We start from the raw sequence: 13,469 nt of genomic DNA on the forward strand, positions 1-13,469 counted from the left end.
TGGCTGCTGCGACCTCTGAAAGTTGCTCACGAACTGAGTTGATTCACTAGACATAGCAAGATGCTCCGTCTCGTGGGCACCAACACAAAGCTCACAAACACTAGTGATCTGATTAACTCCATAATTAGCCAAAGAATCCACCTTCATCGTCAAAGCCTTAAACTGAGCAGCTACAGTAGTAGCTATATCTACTCCAGAATTCCTGCTACCTTACCCTGAGGTAGTCTCTGAGTTGGGTTCTGGTATTCATTGGCAGCCATCAGCTCAATCAATTCATAAGCTTCATCATAGCTTTTAGCCCATAAGGCCCTCTTGATGCTGCATCAAGCATGGGTCTAGAAGTAGCACCCAATCCATTATGAAAGAAGTTAATGATCATCCAGTCAGGCATCCCATGGTGAGGACACTTTCTAAGCATCTCTTTGTAGTGATCCCAAGCCTCACATAAAGATTCTCCAGATTGCTGAGCAAATTGAGTAAATGCGTTTCTAATTACAGTAGTCTTTGCCATATGAAAGAATTTAGTTAGGAACTTTTGAGCAAGATCCTTCCATTTGGTGATAGACCCTGGTGGTAGAGAATGTAACCAGCACTTAGCTTTATCCCGCATAGAGAATGGGAAAAGCCTCAACTTAATAGCATCTTCAGAAACTCCATTAAACTTGAAAGTGTCGCATATCTCGATGAAAACTCTGATGTGCATGTTGGGGTCTTCTATCAGAGAACCCCCAAACTGAACTGAGTTCTGTATCATATGAATCGTGCTCGACTTGATCTCAAAGGTGTTAGCTGAGATGGCTGGTCGGACAATGCTAGACTGAATATCATTAATATTTGGCTGAGAGTAATCCATCAAAGCCTTCGTATTCACTTCTGGTTCTCTCATTGCAATAAGAGCTTCTTCTTCAACTTTCTCCTCGATAAAAACTTCTTGAAAAACTTCCTTAGCTACTACAACTTCTTCCTCAGCTTGATCCAATGTTCTCTTACGAGACTGAGAACGCGTATGCATACACGCTCACTAGAGTACCTGCAACACGATAAAGAAACAAGTAAGTAACAATGTCCGAGTCAATGAACTTTAACGACCACTGATGACAAACACATAAACTAAAAATTAACAGCGAGTCCCCGGCAGCGGCGCCAAAAACTTGTTAGGATGAAAACATGCGCTAATATTTACGCAAGTATGTGTGATCGTAAGTATTATAGAATTATTTCTAGTTCGTTCCCACAGAGTCTGGTTTAGGTTAATTTTAATCAATGCACATATGCAATAATGATATGGTTATTATTCAATGCTAAGACAATTAATAAATTGAGATTGTTTATAACTACGGTTAACTAAGAGATTATACTAAAGAATATTAACTAAGAGATTAAAAAGGATTGATTACTATATGACACAAACATGGGATTCTAACTTCATTACTACTTCATTCAATAGCTTTCTTGTTCTTAACCTTAGCATGCAATGGTGATGACATTAATCACCTAACACGAAACTAGTAAATGCCAACTTTCGTTATACGAATACCCTAGTACCAGACATCCACAAAATAGATAGAAGCTGAATAGACACCAATTATATTGAGACCCTATATGTCTACAGAATTTGACAACATAATAGCTTAATGCATAAGTTATCTATCATGATTACATAGGGTAAGTAAGATGGTTAAAATTACCTACGAATCATGCATATAAAATATATGAACCTATGCTAGCACGACAAGTTTTAAACCCCTATATTCACTTTCACTTCAATAGAGATTAACACGCTATCTTATAAGTTCACGATGCTCATAAGACGAATAAGCACAATCAATACTAGGTTATCATACAATCACCACACACTAAGGTATCGGAACAATTTAACTAATAAAGACCATAAGTAAATCCGTTAGAACCCCACGATAACGATTAGCCCATAATCGGACTCATCATTAATGTGGGTTCCAATGAAAGCATGGTATAATAAACGTAGTCTTTATACTAAATAAATAATAAAACCAAGTACGTTACACAAGAGTATAGGTTCACAAATAAGAAAACTAGCATCCAAGATACAACTTAAAACAAAGAATCACAAGAATAAACTAGATCTTCTTCACCTTGATTGAATTGTACTATACGGTCTTCTTACGCCTTCTCCTTAACTCTGGTACGTCTTGTTATTAAAAACGATCATACGTTATTAATATATATGCTGTAGAATCAATCAGGGCTTCAAACTATCAGAACCCAAGTAGAAACAGAATTCTGCCATCCCGACCAGCGCGGGCGCGCGCTTCACCAGCGCGGGCGTGCTGTCCTTCTGTAATCGTGGCAACGCCGCGTGCTACTACAGCGCGCGGGTGCGCTGACTCTCTGAAAAAACTTTAATTTCTTGATTTATTGCATGGTTTGAGCTGGCGATTCACGTGCAATCTTCCTGAGTACCATCCTAACACCAATTTAGCACCAAAATAATGCTAAATCTCCTACTTCTTTTAACTTTACCTGAAATGCAAAAACACTACAAAAACACATCAAATACACAAATAACTCGAGTACAACATAACAATTCAAGCCTTTATAGAATATTTTAAGTAGATATAAATGCCACTTAACACCCTATCCCCTAACCTGTTAAAACACTGACTCGGGAGAAATACTTGAATAAAAAGAACCCAGACCAGACACAAAATGTGACGCCCTCAATCTCGGGGTTAGGAAATGAGGACTCACACACATCTCTAATCTAGAAATTAAATAAGCATAAACCCCGATTAACTACTAACAGGATCAACAGGATAAAGTATGAGACAAGATTACAACTTCCAATCATAAAATATAACTTACAAACCAAAAATATTATTAAATAAACAATATCGATTCCGGCTGGGAACCGACAGATAACCCATTGTATCTTTAAACATTTCCTTCTAGGCGCGAGCTCACTCATAAATACCACTACCTGCTCTGGCAACCGGAAGCCCTCAACACGGTAGGGACCACCAGGTACGCTCTTACGAGCAGTGCACTTAAGCCTGGCCATCTTCTTGCTTAACTGCCATGGTTAGATTAAAACAAAACATATGAGTATAAAACTCAGCAAGTAACTATATAGCAATTCTACAATATCAATTCACAATATGCTTTACCAAACTCAGGGCATTCTACTTTATTTGATCTAGGTGGCAGATTTCTAGCTTTTGGGTTAAAGAAAGGTTTTGAAGGATAATGTGGGGCTTTCAAGGAACAAGGCTCAATGCAGGACGAAAGCCGACATTCATCACAAATCATTAAAGGATCAGAATAGATCTTTCAAAAGAGGAAAACAACAGTATTTCAATATATGGAATCAATCATATGATCTACAAATTCAAGAATCAGGGTTCTCGAGCTTTAAGCTTCACATTGACATAATCAACTCTTTCCAAAACAATATAAACCATTTTCATTTTCAAGAATCAATTTACTGAACAGAAAGTTTCAGTTCCTTTTTTAAATAATCATTTAGAACCCTTGATTGGATCACTTTATCTTTCCATTTCATTATATATGGGTGATCAGCCCGTACCGACCTCCATTCTGGTCTTGAAGGTACTAATCGGCATAATTTTAGCCTTAAGTTGGACTAGCCCTGCTAGCCTCTTACCATGATTGGACTAGTCCCACTAGCCTCTTATGTCCCAATCCAATCCATCAGGAATTCATTTGGAAAACCTTGAGTTGGAAAAACAAATAGGTTTTCTAAAATTCATTTTATCATTACCAAGAATTTGAAATCATTCGGACTCTTTCAACTCGAAACTCATTCTTAATTCAGATTTTAAGGAAATAAAGTTCAGGGAGTGATTCAAAGATAAGCAAGGAACAATTCATAAGGATTCTGTATCAGGGATAACAAAGCACTTAAGTTAGAAGGATCAACATCTGTTTAGGGATCAATAGGATGATCAGGAAATAAGGTATCATTAAACAGGGTAACAAGGATAATCAGTTGGTTCAATACAATTCATGGCTTAATAAATAACTTGAACAGAAAGGACAGATTATCAAAGGGTTGAATCATTAAGCTTATCAATAACAGTTTATCAAGAACAAAGGCAGGGTGTCTCAAATCAATATAGGGTTTCATAATTAAACAGTTCAATACTCTACATGGTATGAACAACATTCTCTTTATAACCATTTACACAAGTAATCAGAGTTATTTGCCTGAATTTGCTTTCCTGAAGGTTGAACTACTACCACCTAGTATATCCTTTCCTTTCCTAGCCTGAATGCCCTCACGCTCCGAATCTACAATAAGAATCAAAATCTCAATCAATTTCTCAACTCTCATTCCCGGAATGATCACTCAATACGATAACTAGATTATATGCTTGACTCGAGTATATGATTATAGCTTATACACATAAGCACATAGCACATAGCATATCCCTTTCTAGTAACTTTTATATCCTTATATACTTAACAATCAAAACGTACTTGCTTAACCTTAGCTATTTCTCAAATCACACTAATATAACTCTTTTACGACCATAGCTATCACTTATAGCTCTTAATAACAAATGATTTAATTCTCTTTTTTTTCTTTTATTCCTTAATTCGAACCACACATACAAAACACAACCAAGTATATTCAATTTCAATCTCATATAATCAAACACAACTAATGCAATTCACAAGAGTCATCTACGCACTTAAACTTCATCCTTTTTAATCAAAAATCCGAATCATAATCACATTAAGAATCAAAATCAACACCTTCTTTTAATCATCAAAATTCGAACATAAACACCACCCCAATCTTTGTCATACAATCAAGTTATTACTAGCCATTAAGATAATTGACAAAAACCAACTTAATTCCTCTTTTTACTCCTAAGACCCATTCGGGTTTTTCCATAAATCAAACGTGCAAGAATTATATTTGACATGCAAGGTTATATATCACATTTCCCAGTTGTTTAAATCCTTTACTAAGTCATTCCATTCATTTAAACACCAAACCATGCATCACCTAGTGATTCTAACTTTAATTAACTCATTCAATCAACATGCATCCACTTAATCAACAAGCAAACCCATTTTCCATTCGGCAAAAACATGATTAACAACTCTAAGGATCTAACAATTACATGCACTACTTGTTTTTCTCTAAAACTAACATGCAATTACTTTTTATGCTAAATAAGCTTAGTGTTCACTAAGATCAACTTACCAAATCAAATTCCTCTTTTTAATTAGCATAAAGCCTAATTAAAAACTCACATGCAACCTTAAATTTTAATCTCCTAATCATCAAACAACTTATACACACATCAACAATCAAGACATATCCATTTTCTAATCACATATTCAAGTTTTAAAAGAATTTATCAAAAACTCTTTTGATCTTTTCGAAAACCAAACATGCAAAGTTTTAGAATCAAATTATCATATCATAGAAACTCCACCGGCTCTCCTTGGATCATAGCCGGTGGTGGTTGAGCTTGAGAGAGCCCATAACGGGTCTCCTCTCGAGTTTATGACCCAAAAATCTCTTGAGTTCACTCTTATAGTTATGTATCAAGAAATTATTTTCCTTGAACACCACCATAGTGATTAATCATCAAAACACTTGCAAACACTTACATGCAAATGGGAATCGAGAAGTATACCGAAAATAAAGACTAAAGGAAGCAATATCTTTGAGTTTGAGTGAGGTTTGAGTGTTGCATGCAAGAGAGAGAGATGAGAGATGGAGAGAGCCGAGAGAGAGAGTGAGAGTGTTCGAGAGAGAGGGATGAGAAAGAAAAGAGAAGGGGATAGTGGGTGCACGGGGAGAAAAAAGAAAAATGGGGGGGGAAATGGATTTATATACCACCAAAACAAGGGCAAACTTGTACTTTACTAATGCTTTTTATGCTTATATGTCCCTTTTCTTTTTACTCAAATGCAACAAAAATTAGATATAAAATATATCTCTCTCGAAAAGTCGGAAATTATTGCAAGTGACGATTTTAACACGTAGATCTCGAAATTAGCTTTTTAACCATTACTCATAATAGATTTTTGAGCGGACGAGTGATTTTATATGAATTTCGCAAGCTTGCCTTAATAATAACATTTTTCCACATAAAATCAATTTAAAAATGCAAAGACCACCAAATAAATCCACTCATCATTTTTAAAAAGTCTCTAGGACTACTAAGTAAATATCAAAACAGATCCCATGTTTTTATCTTACTCGGATGATTTTATAAAAATACGCAAAGGTTAATTAAACCTTTATTTAAATCACATAATCCCTTTTAAATTCATACAAACGTCACAGAACATATATATAATCACATAACGACTCAGGTCTGATCATAGAATTTATCCCTCTTTAATCTTTATCCTTTTCTACGCGTACCGGGTCACGTTCAGCCTGACGGCCCGACGCTCAGCATTTTGATTACGCTTCTCATTATCTTTACCAATCAACACGTCACTTAGGATGAAATACTTTATTTAAACATTCATTTCATTCAATCACACATAATTCACATTTTATATTCTTTAACTCCTTATTAGGACGAGTTCTGTTCTACCTGACGGCCCGACGACACAGCTTAACTCCTAAGCTGACTCTTTAAATTAGAACGTTTTTATCTACGCTCCTATATTCTAATATACAGAAAAGACAATTAATCAGCACTTAGTCACATAATTATAATCTCATCACATAACACATACTTTATTGACTTAATTACGTCGCTAAATTCTCAGTCGTCACAATCTACCCTCCTTAAAAGGATTCTATCCCTAGAATCTAATCTAAACAAATAGATGGGGATATTCTTCTTTCATTTCGCTTTCTAATTCCCAAGTCGATTCTTCGACTAATGGATTTCTCCATAACACTCTAACTAGAGGTACAACCTTGATAGGGATAAATAAATTATGATTGTATAATTAAATACTGCATTAATTGTACAAGCTGTGGGCTGCTAGGCCCAATAAAAAGATATATGAAACTCAGACCAGAAAGGTTAAGTCTGATGGACCAGATCAGGCCTGATGGAATAAAAAAGGCCCAAAAGCCCTAATTATTAATTAATTTCGTAATTAATTAATAAGGGAAAAATCAGCTATTGAGAAGAGTCCCGATAAGGATATAAATCCTTATAGATTAGCCTCAAGGGGACCTAAAAGGATAAGGAATCAGCTTACTACTTCCTAGGACTCCTAAGTCTATCCTAATTCAGAGGCTTGTCCACCAAGTCTCCTATACCAAGTCCAATTCAAGGACTCCCACATCTATATAAGGGGCCTCACCCCACAAATCAGAACTACGTTTTTTGGCTTGATTCTCTAATTCACAGAGATACGTAGGCATCTCGTAAAGGCAGAATTAAGCTACGATACACGAGAGCAGCCATTAAAGGCCTTGAGCTCCCGAATCTTAGTATTAAATACAGCAAGTAATAACCTTGGTATTTTATCCATAACATTTGGCGCCGTCTGTGGGAAAAACGGAACAACAACCATGGCGAGAACACGGAGAACAACCAGAACTCTGGAGGAGGGAACACCATCAGGGACAACCCAGGTGATTTCATCAACCGTGGAGGTTCCTCCCCATTCAACTTATGCATCTACTCAGGAGGAAGCCCAGACAGGGGCAACTCAACCCTAGCTACAAGGGACAACTCCCCCGATTCAAGGTACGAATCCTCAAGTTCAACAAATACATATACCTGTGAATTCTCGACCCGTCGGGTATGAATATTCAACTATTATTACTACTAACCCCCCTTATGGGATGCCCCTTCACCCTGAGGTTGGAGGAAGCGGATATGCTGGGCGAAGCGAAGCACGAGGGCGGTCGCCCCCTATATACGAGGTTTGGATCCTATCCCTGAGGATCGGGAATTTTCTGGTCCATACACTGAGAGAGACTCCGAATCTTCGGATGATGAAGTGGCCCCGAGAAGGAGGCGTCCTGGAAAAGAGCCAATGGCCGATGGAAGGCAACGCCCCCAAAGCACCCCAGGGGCGAATCCCCAAGAAGTGCAGGAAAAGATCAGGGCTCATGAGGCTGAAATCCAAAGGCTGAGGCGTGATTTGGAAGCTCACCAAGCCACCAGACCCCACATGCCTCCTAGGGGGAGAAATCCTCCTCCTATCATAGATCTGGATGGTCCGGTAAGAAGAAGGGCTGCTGTCCCAAGAACTGATCCAAGCAATCTCCTTCCCCTTGGAGATCCTGATGATCCAACTCCACCCTTCACAGAAGAGATAATGAATGCCCATATCTCAAGGAAATTCAAAATGCCCACTATCAAAGCCTATGATGGCACGGGAGACCCCGCTAATCATGTTAGGACATTCTCTAATGCACTGCTGCTGCAACCCGTGAATGATGCTATAAAATGTCGGGCCTTCCCTCAAACCCTGTCGGGTATGGCTCAAAGATGGTATAGTCGCCTACCCCCAAATTCTATTGGATCGTTCAGAGAACTAAGTCAGGCTTTTATTAAGCAATTCATCAGTGGAAGAGTCCATGAGAAAAGTTCAGCATCTCTTATGAGTCTTGTGTAGGGAGCTAAGGAATCCTTAAGAGATTACCTGAATCGTTTTACAAAGGAGGCTTTAAAAGTCCCAGATCTTGATGATAAGGTAGCCATGATAGCATTGCAACAAGGAACTAGGGACGAGTTTTTCAAGATGTCTTTGGCCAAACGACCCCCTGAGAGCATGTTGCAGCTCCAAGAGAGGGCAGGGAAGTATATCAAGGTTGAAGAAAGTATGAGGAAGACCGTAGTAAGTAATGAGCCCACTGGAGGCAAGAAACGAAAAACTGATTTGGAGTATATCGCTAAGGACAAATATCCTAGAACCGAACAAAACCCTGATTCAACCCCCAAGAAGGGAGGACCTGGGCAAAAGTTCACTGAATACGCTAAGCTGAATGCTCCCAGAAGTCAGATTTTGATGGAGATTGAGAAAGACAGAGATATTCGCTGGCCTAAGCCCTTGAAGGCTGATCCCGCCAAGCTAGATAGGGGCAAGTATTGCAGGTTTCACAAAGATGTTGGCCATGACACCGATGAGTGTAGGCAATTGAAAGATGAAATTGAGTTTTTGATTCGAAAAGGAAGATTGAATAAGTATACTGGAGATGGAGGGGACAGAAATAATAATGGAAGGAAGAACTTTGAAGATCGTAGGAGGGACCAAGACGATCAGGGGCGAAACCCCCAGCCTAGAGGACCAGTTATAAACACCATTTATGGAGGGCCGAGACCTCGAGGGCCTGTGATAAACACGATCTTTGGAGGTCCAACTGCTGCTGGATTGTCCAAAAATTCCAGAAAGGCATATACTAGAGAGGTTATGCATATTGTTGGAGAAGCCCCGAAGAGGGCCAGGACAGAAGTAACATTGGCTTTTGATGATTCCGACCTAGAGGGTGTGAAGTTTCCCCATGACGACCCGCTGGTCATAACACCAATAATAGGAAATAGCCCGGTTAAGAGGGTCCTTGTGGATAATGGTGCTTCTGTGGATATCTTGCTCCACGACACCTTTCTAAGGATGGGGTATAACGACTCCCAGTTAACACCAACCGACATGCCGATATATGGATTTGCTGGAGTAGAATGTCCTGTGGAAGGGATAATCAAATTTCCAACCACCATAGGTACGGAGCCGAGGCAAGCAACGCAGATGCTGGATTTCGTGGTAGTAAAGGCTAGTTCAACTTATAATGCTATCATGGGGAGAACAGGGATACATGCCTTCAAGGCAGTCCCCTCTTCCTACCATTCAGTCATGAAGTTTCCCACCCGAAACGGGATTGGAGAAGAAAGAGGAGATCAAAAAATGGCTAGAAGCTGTTATGTGGCCTCTTTGAGGGCAGATGGAGTCGGGGGGCAGGTTCTTCCTATTGAAGATATGGATGTTCGAGAAAATGATGAGAATAGGGGAAGGCCAGCAAAAGAATTGGTCTCGGTTCCTTTAGACCCCGAGAATCCTGAGAGGACGACTTTCATTGGAGCCACATTAGAGGAGCCCCTTAGAGGAAAGTTAGTGAAATTTTTGCAAGAAAATAGTGATGTGTTTGCATGGTCAGCAGCTGATATGCCAGGCATAGACCCGGAGTTAATTACTCACAAGCTAAACGTAGATCCAAACCGGAAGACAGTAAAACAAAAGAAAAGAAATTTTGCCCCGGAAAGACAAGAGGCTATAAAGCAGGAAGTGGAAAAGCTCTTAGAGGCTGGTTTCATTGAGGAGATTCAATTTCCGGAGTGGTTGGCAAACCCTGTAATGGTGAAGAAGGCTAATGGAAAGTGGAGGATGTGTATAGACTTCACCGATCTGAATGATACATGCCCCAAAGACTGTTTTCCGCTGCCTAGAATTGATACTTTGATTGATGCCACCGCTGGACATGAGATGCTGAGTTTCATGGATGGGTTTAGCGGATACAACCAGATCAAAATGCATAAGGATGACATTCCAAAGGTATAATTTATCACTGACTTTGGTGTTTATTGTTATCTTGTTATGGCGTTTGGTCTCAAGAATGCAGGAGCCACCTATCAAAGGTTGGTGAATAGAATTTTTAAGGATCTTATTGGTAAAACTATGGAAGTCTATGTTGATGACATGTTAGTCAAGAGTCTAGTAAAGACTGATCATATAGCCCATTTAAGGGAAGCTTTTGAGGTCCTGAGGTACCACAAGATGATGTTGAATCCGACGAAGTGTGCTTTCGGAGTAGGATCTGGAAAATTCTTGGGATTGATGGTCTCGAAAAGGGGAATTGAGGCAAATCCCGATAAAATAAAGGCAATCCTGGACATGGAACCCCCCAAAACTGTCAAGGATGTTCAGAAGCTCACAGGAAGAGTTGCTGCGTTAGGACGATTCATCTCCAAGTCAGGAGACAAGTGCTTGTCATTTTTCAAGTCACTAAAGAACATCAAAGACTTTGTATGGAGTGAGGAAAATCAGAAGGCATTTGAAGAGTTAAAGAAGTATATGGGCCAGGCCCCGTTGTTGGCCAAGCCAGTTCTGAGTGAAGTTTTATTCTTGTACTTGGCTGTTTCAGAGAGCGCCTTGAGCGCGGTGTTGGTTAAGGAGGAACTGAAAGTCCAGAAACCCGTATACTATGTCAGCAAAATTTTGCATGGTGCTGAGTTGAATTATTCAGCCATTGAGAAATTCGCTTTAGCCTTGGTAATGGCTTCAAGAAAGCTGCGTCCTTATTTTCAAGCTCACCAAATTGAAGTGCTAACAAATCAGCCACTGAGAAATATCATTCACAGTCCCAAGGCAAGTGGGAGACTGATTAAGTGGGCAATAGAGTTGGGAGAGTTCGATCTCAAGTATAAGCCACGTACGGCCATAAAAGCCCAGGCACTAGCTGACTTCGTGGTGGAATGTACCATACCCAACCAAGAAGTCGGGGGGCAGGAAGATACCATACCTCAAGACAAGGGAGTCGACAATGGGGACAAGGAGAAAGAATATTGGGTTCTCTATTTTGATGGAGCATCAAAAACAAATTCCAGTGGAGCAGGGTTGGTTTTGCAAAGCCCTGATGGATTCTTAATTGAGTATGCCATGAAGCTAGACTTCCCAACCACAAACAATGAGGCAGAGTATGAAGCCCTGATTGCTGGCCTTGGTCTAGCTGGGACACTTAGAGTCAAAAACTTAAAGGTCCGTGGAGACTCGAAGTTGATCATATCCCAGGTAAAGGGAGAATTTGAAGCAAGGGATGATACGATGGCTAAGTATGTTCACCTAGTAAGGGCTGTGATGACCCAATTTAATGAATGCCATGTTGAACACATTCCAAGGGAAGAAAATGCTAAAGCAGATGCGCTATCAAAGTTTGCTTCATCTGAGATTGAAGAAAGTTCAGGAAGTGTGTACTTCCGTGTTTTGAAGACACGAAGCATAGATGTTAAGCTTGTGGCTCCCGTAGGCTTGGGGACGTCATGGATTGATCCCATCAAGGCTCACATTCAGACCGGTTGGTTGCCAAGCGATGCAATTGAGGCACGGAAGTTAACTGTTCGAGCACTAAGGTACTCTTTGATAGATGGGATTCTATATAAAAGATCTTTCGTGGTTCCTTACTTGAGGTGTCTCAGGCCCGATGAGGCACGCTTAGCTCTCGAGGAAGTGCATGGAGGTATTTATGGGCAACACTTGGGGGGCAGGGCCTTGGCTCATAAGATAACTCGTTTAGGCTTCTATTGGCCAGAAATGATGGCTGATGCCAAAGAATATGTAAAGAAGTGTGATCGTTGTCAGAAGCATGCACCAGTCGCCAGACAACCCCCCGAGATGCTGACCTCTATCAACTCACCTATTCCCTTTGCTATGTGGGGGATGGATATTCTAGGGCCTTTTCCTATGGCCACAGCACAAAGGAAGTTTCTGATTGTAGCCATTGATTATTTCACCAAGTGGATCGAAGCCAAACCTTTGGCCAAAATCACAACTAAGCAGGTTGCACAATTCCTGTGGGAAAACATTATGTGCCGATATAGAATTCCCCGTATCCTCGTCACTGATAATGGAACACAATTCAACAACGAGGAATTCAAGAAGTATTGTGAAGAAAATGAAATTAAGTTACGGTTCACTTCTGTGGCTCACCCGCAAGCCAATGGGCAAGCGGAGGTAGCAAATCGGATAATCCTGGATGGACTAAAGAAGAGGATCGAAAAGTCAAGAAATAATTGGGTGGATGAGATACTTCCCATATTATGGGCCTATAGGACTACCTGTAGAGTCACGATAAATGCAACTCCTTTCATGTTGGCATATGGGGCAGAAGCAGTAGTTCCCGTGGAGATATCACATTCCTCTCCAAGGATTCAGGCTTTTGATGAAAAAGAAAATGAGGAAGGGCAGAAGTTAGCCCTGGATTTAATCGATGAAGTGCGAGATAAAGCACACGCAAAGATAGTAGAATATCAGAAAAAGGCTTCATTCTACTACAACCTAAGGGTTAAAGAGAGGTTTTTCAAACAAGGTGACCTAGTCTTGAGAAAAATAGAGGCTTCTGGTGTCGGACAGAAAGGAAAGCTTGCCCCAAATTGGGAAGGGCCGTATAGAGTCAAGAGCGTTCAGGGTAGAGGAACCTACAAGCTGGAGACTATGGATGGTTTTGAAGTCCCGAGAACCTGGCACGCACAAAACCTGAAGGTTTACTACGTGTGAGATGGTCGAAGTACGATTCTCACTGGTCATTATGACAAGTAGGTTTAAAAGCACCTCGAAGCTTTGTTTGCATAGGATTTTTATTTTTTAGCTATTATAGATCAGGGTCGATCCCATATTATGTAAGGTTTAGGAAAACCAGACTTGAAATGGAAGAGTTTGAAATTATTTCAACCCATGGAAGTTTGACTTGTGATAATACTTGTGTGGCCCATTAAGCCGAGTTTGAATATTAAAGTATCGGAAACATGAAGGAGAAA

At 40.0% G+C, this 13,469-nt stretch overlaps 1 non-coding gene across 1 annotated transcript; it reads left to right on the top strand.

Moving 5' to 3' along the window:
* Nucleotides 1-389: 389 nt before the first annotated feature.
* On the top strand, nucleotides 390-496 carry LOC141675347 (small nucleolar RNA R71). Its single transcript, XR_012556005.1, has one exon. It is a non-coding gene; the product is annotated as a small nucleolar RNA R71 (small nucleolar RNA).
* Nucleotides 497-13,469: the final 12,973 nt, after the last annotated feature.

Source organism: Apium graveolens, chromosome 7 (assembly GCF_009905375.1).
Source record: "Apium graveolens cultivar Ventura chromosome 7, ASM990537v1, whole genome shotgun sequence".
Classification (NCBI taxonomy): Eukaryota; Viridiplantae; Streptophyta; class Magnoliopsida; order Apiales; family Apiaceae; genus Apium; species Apium graveolens.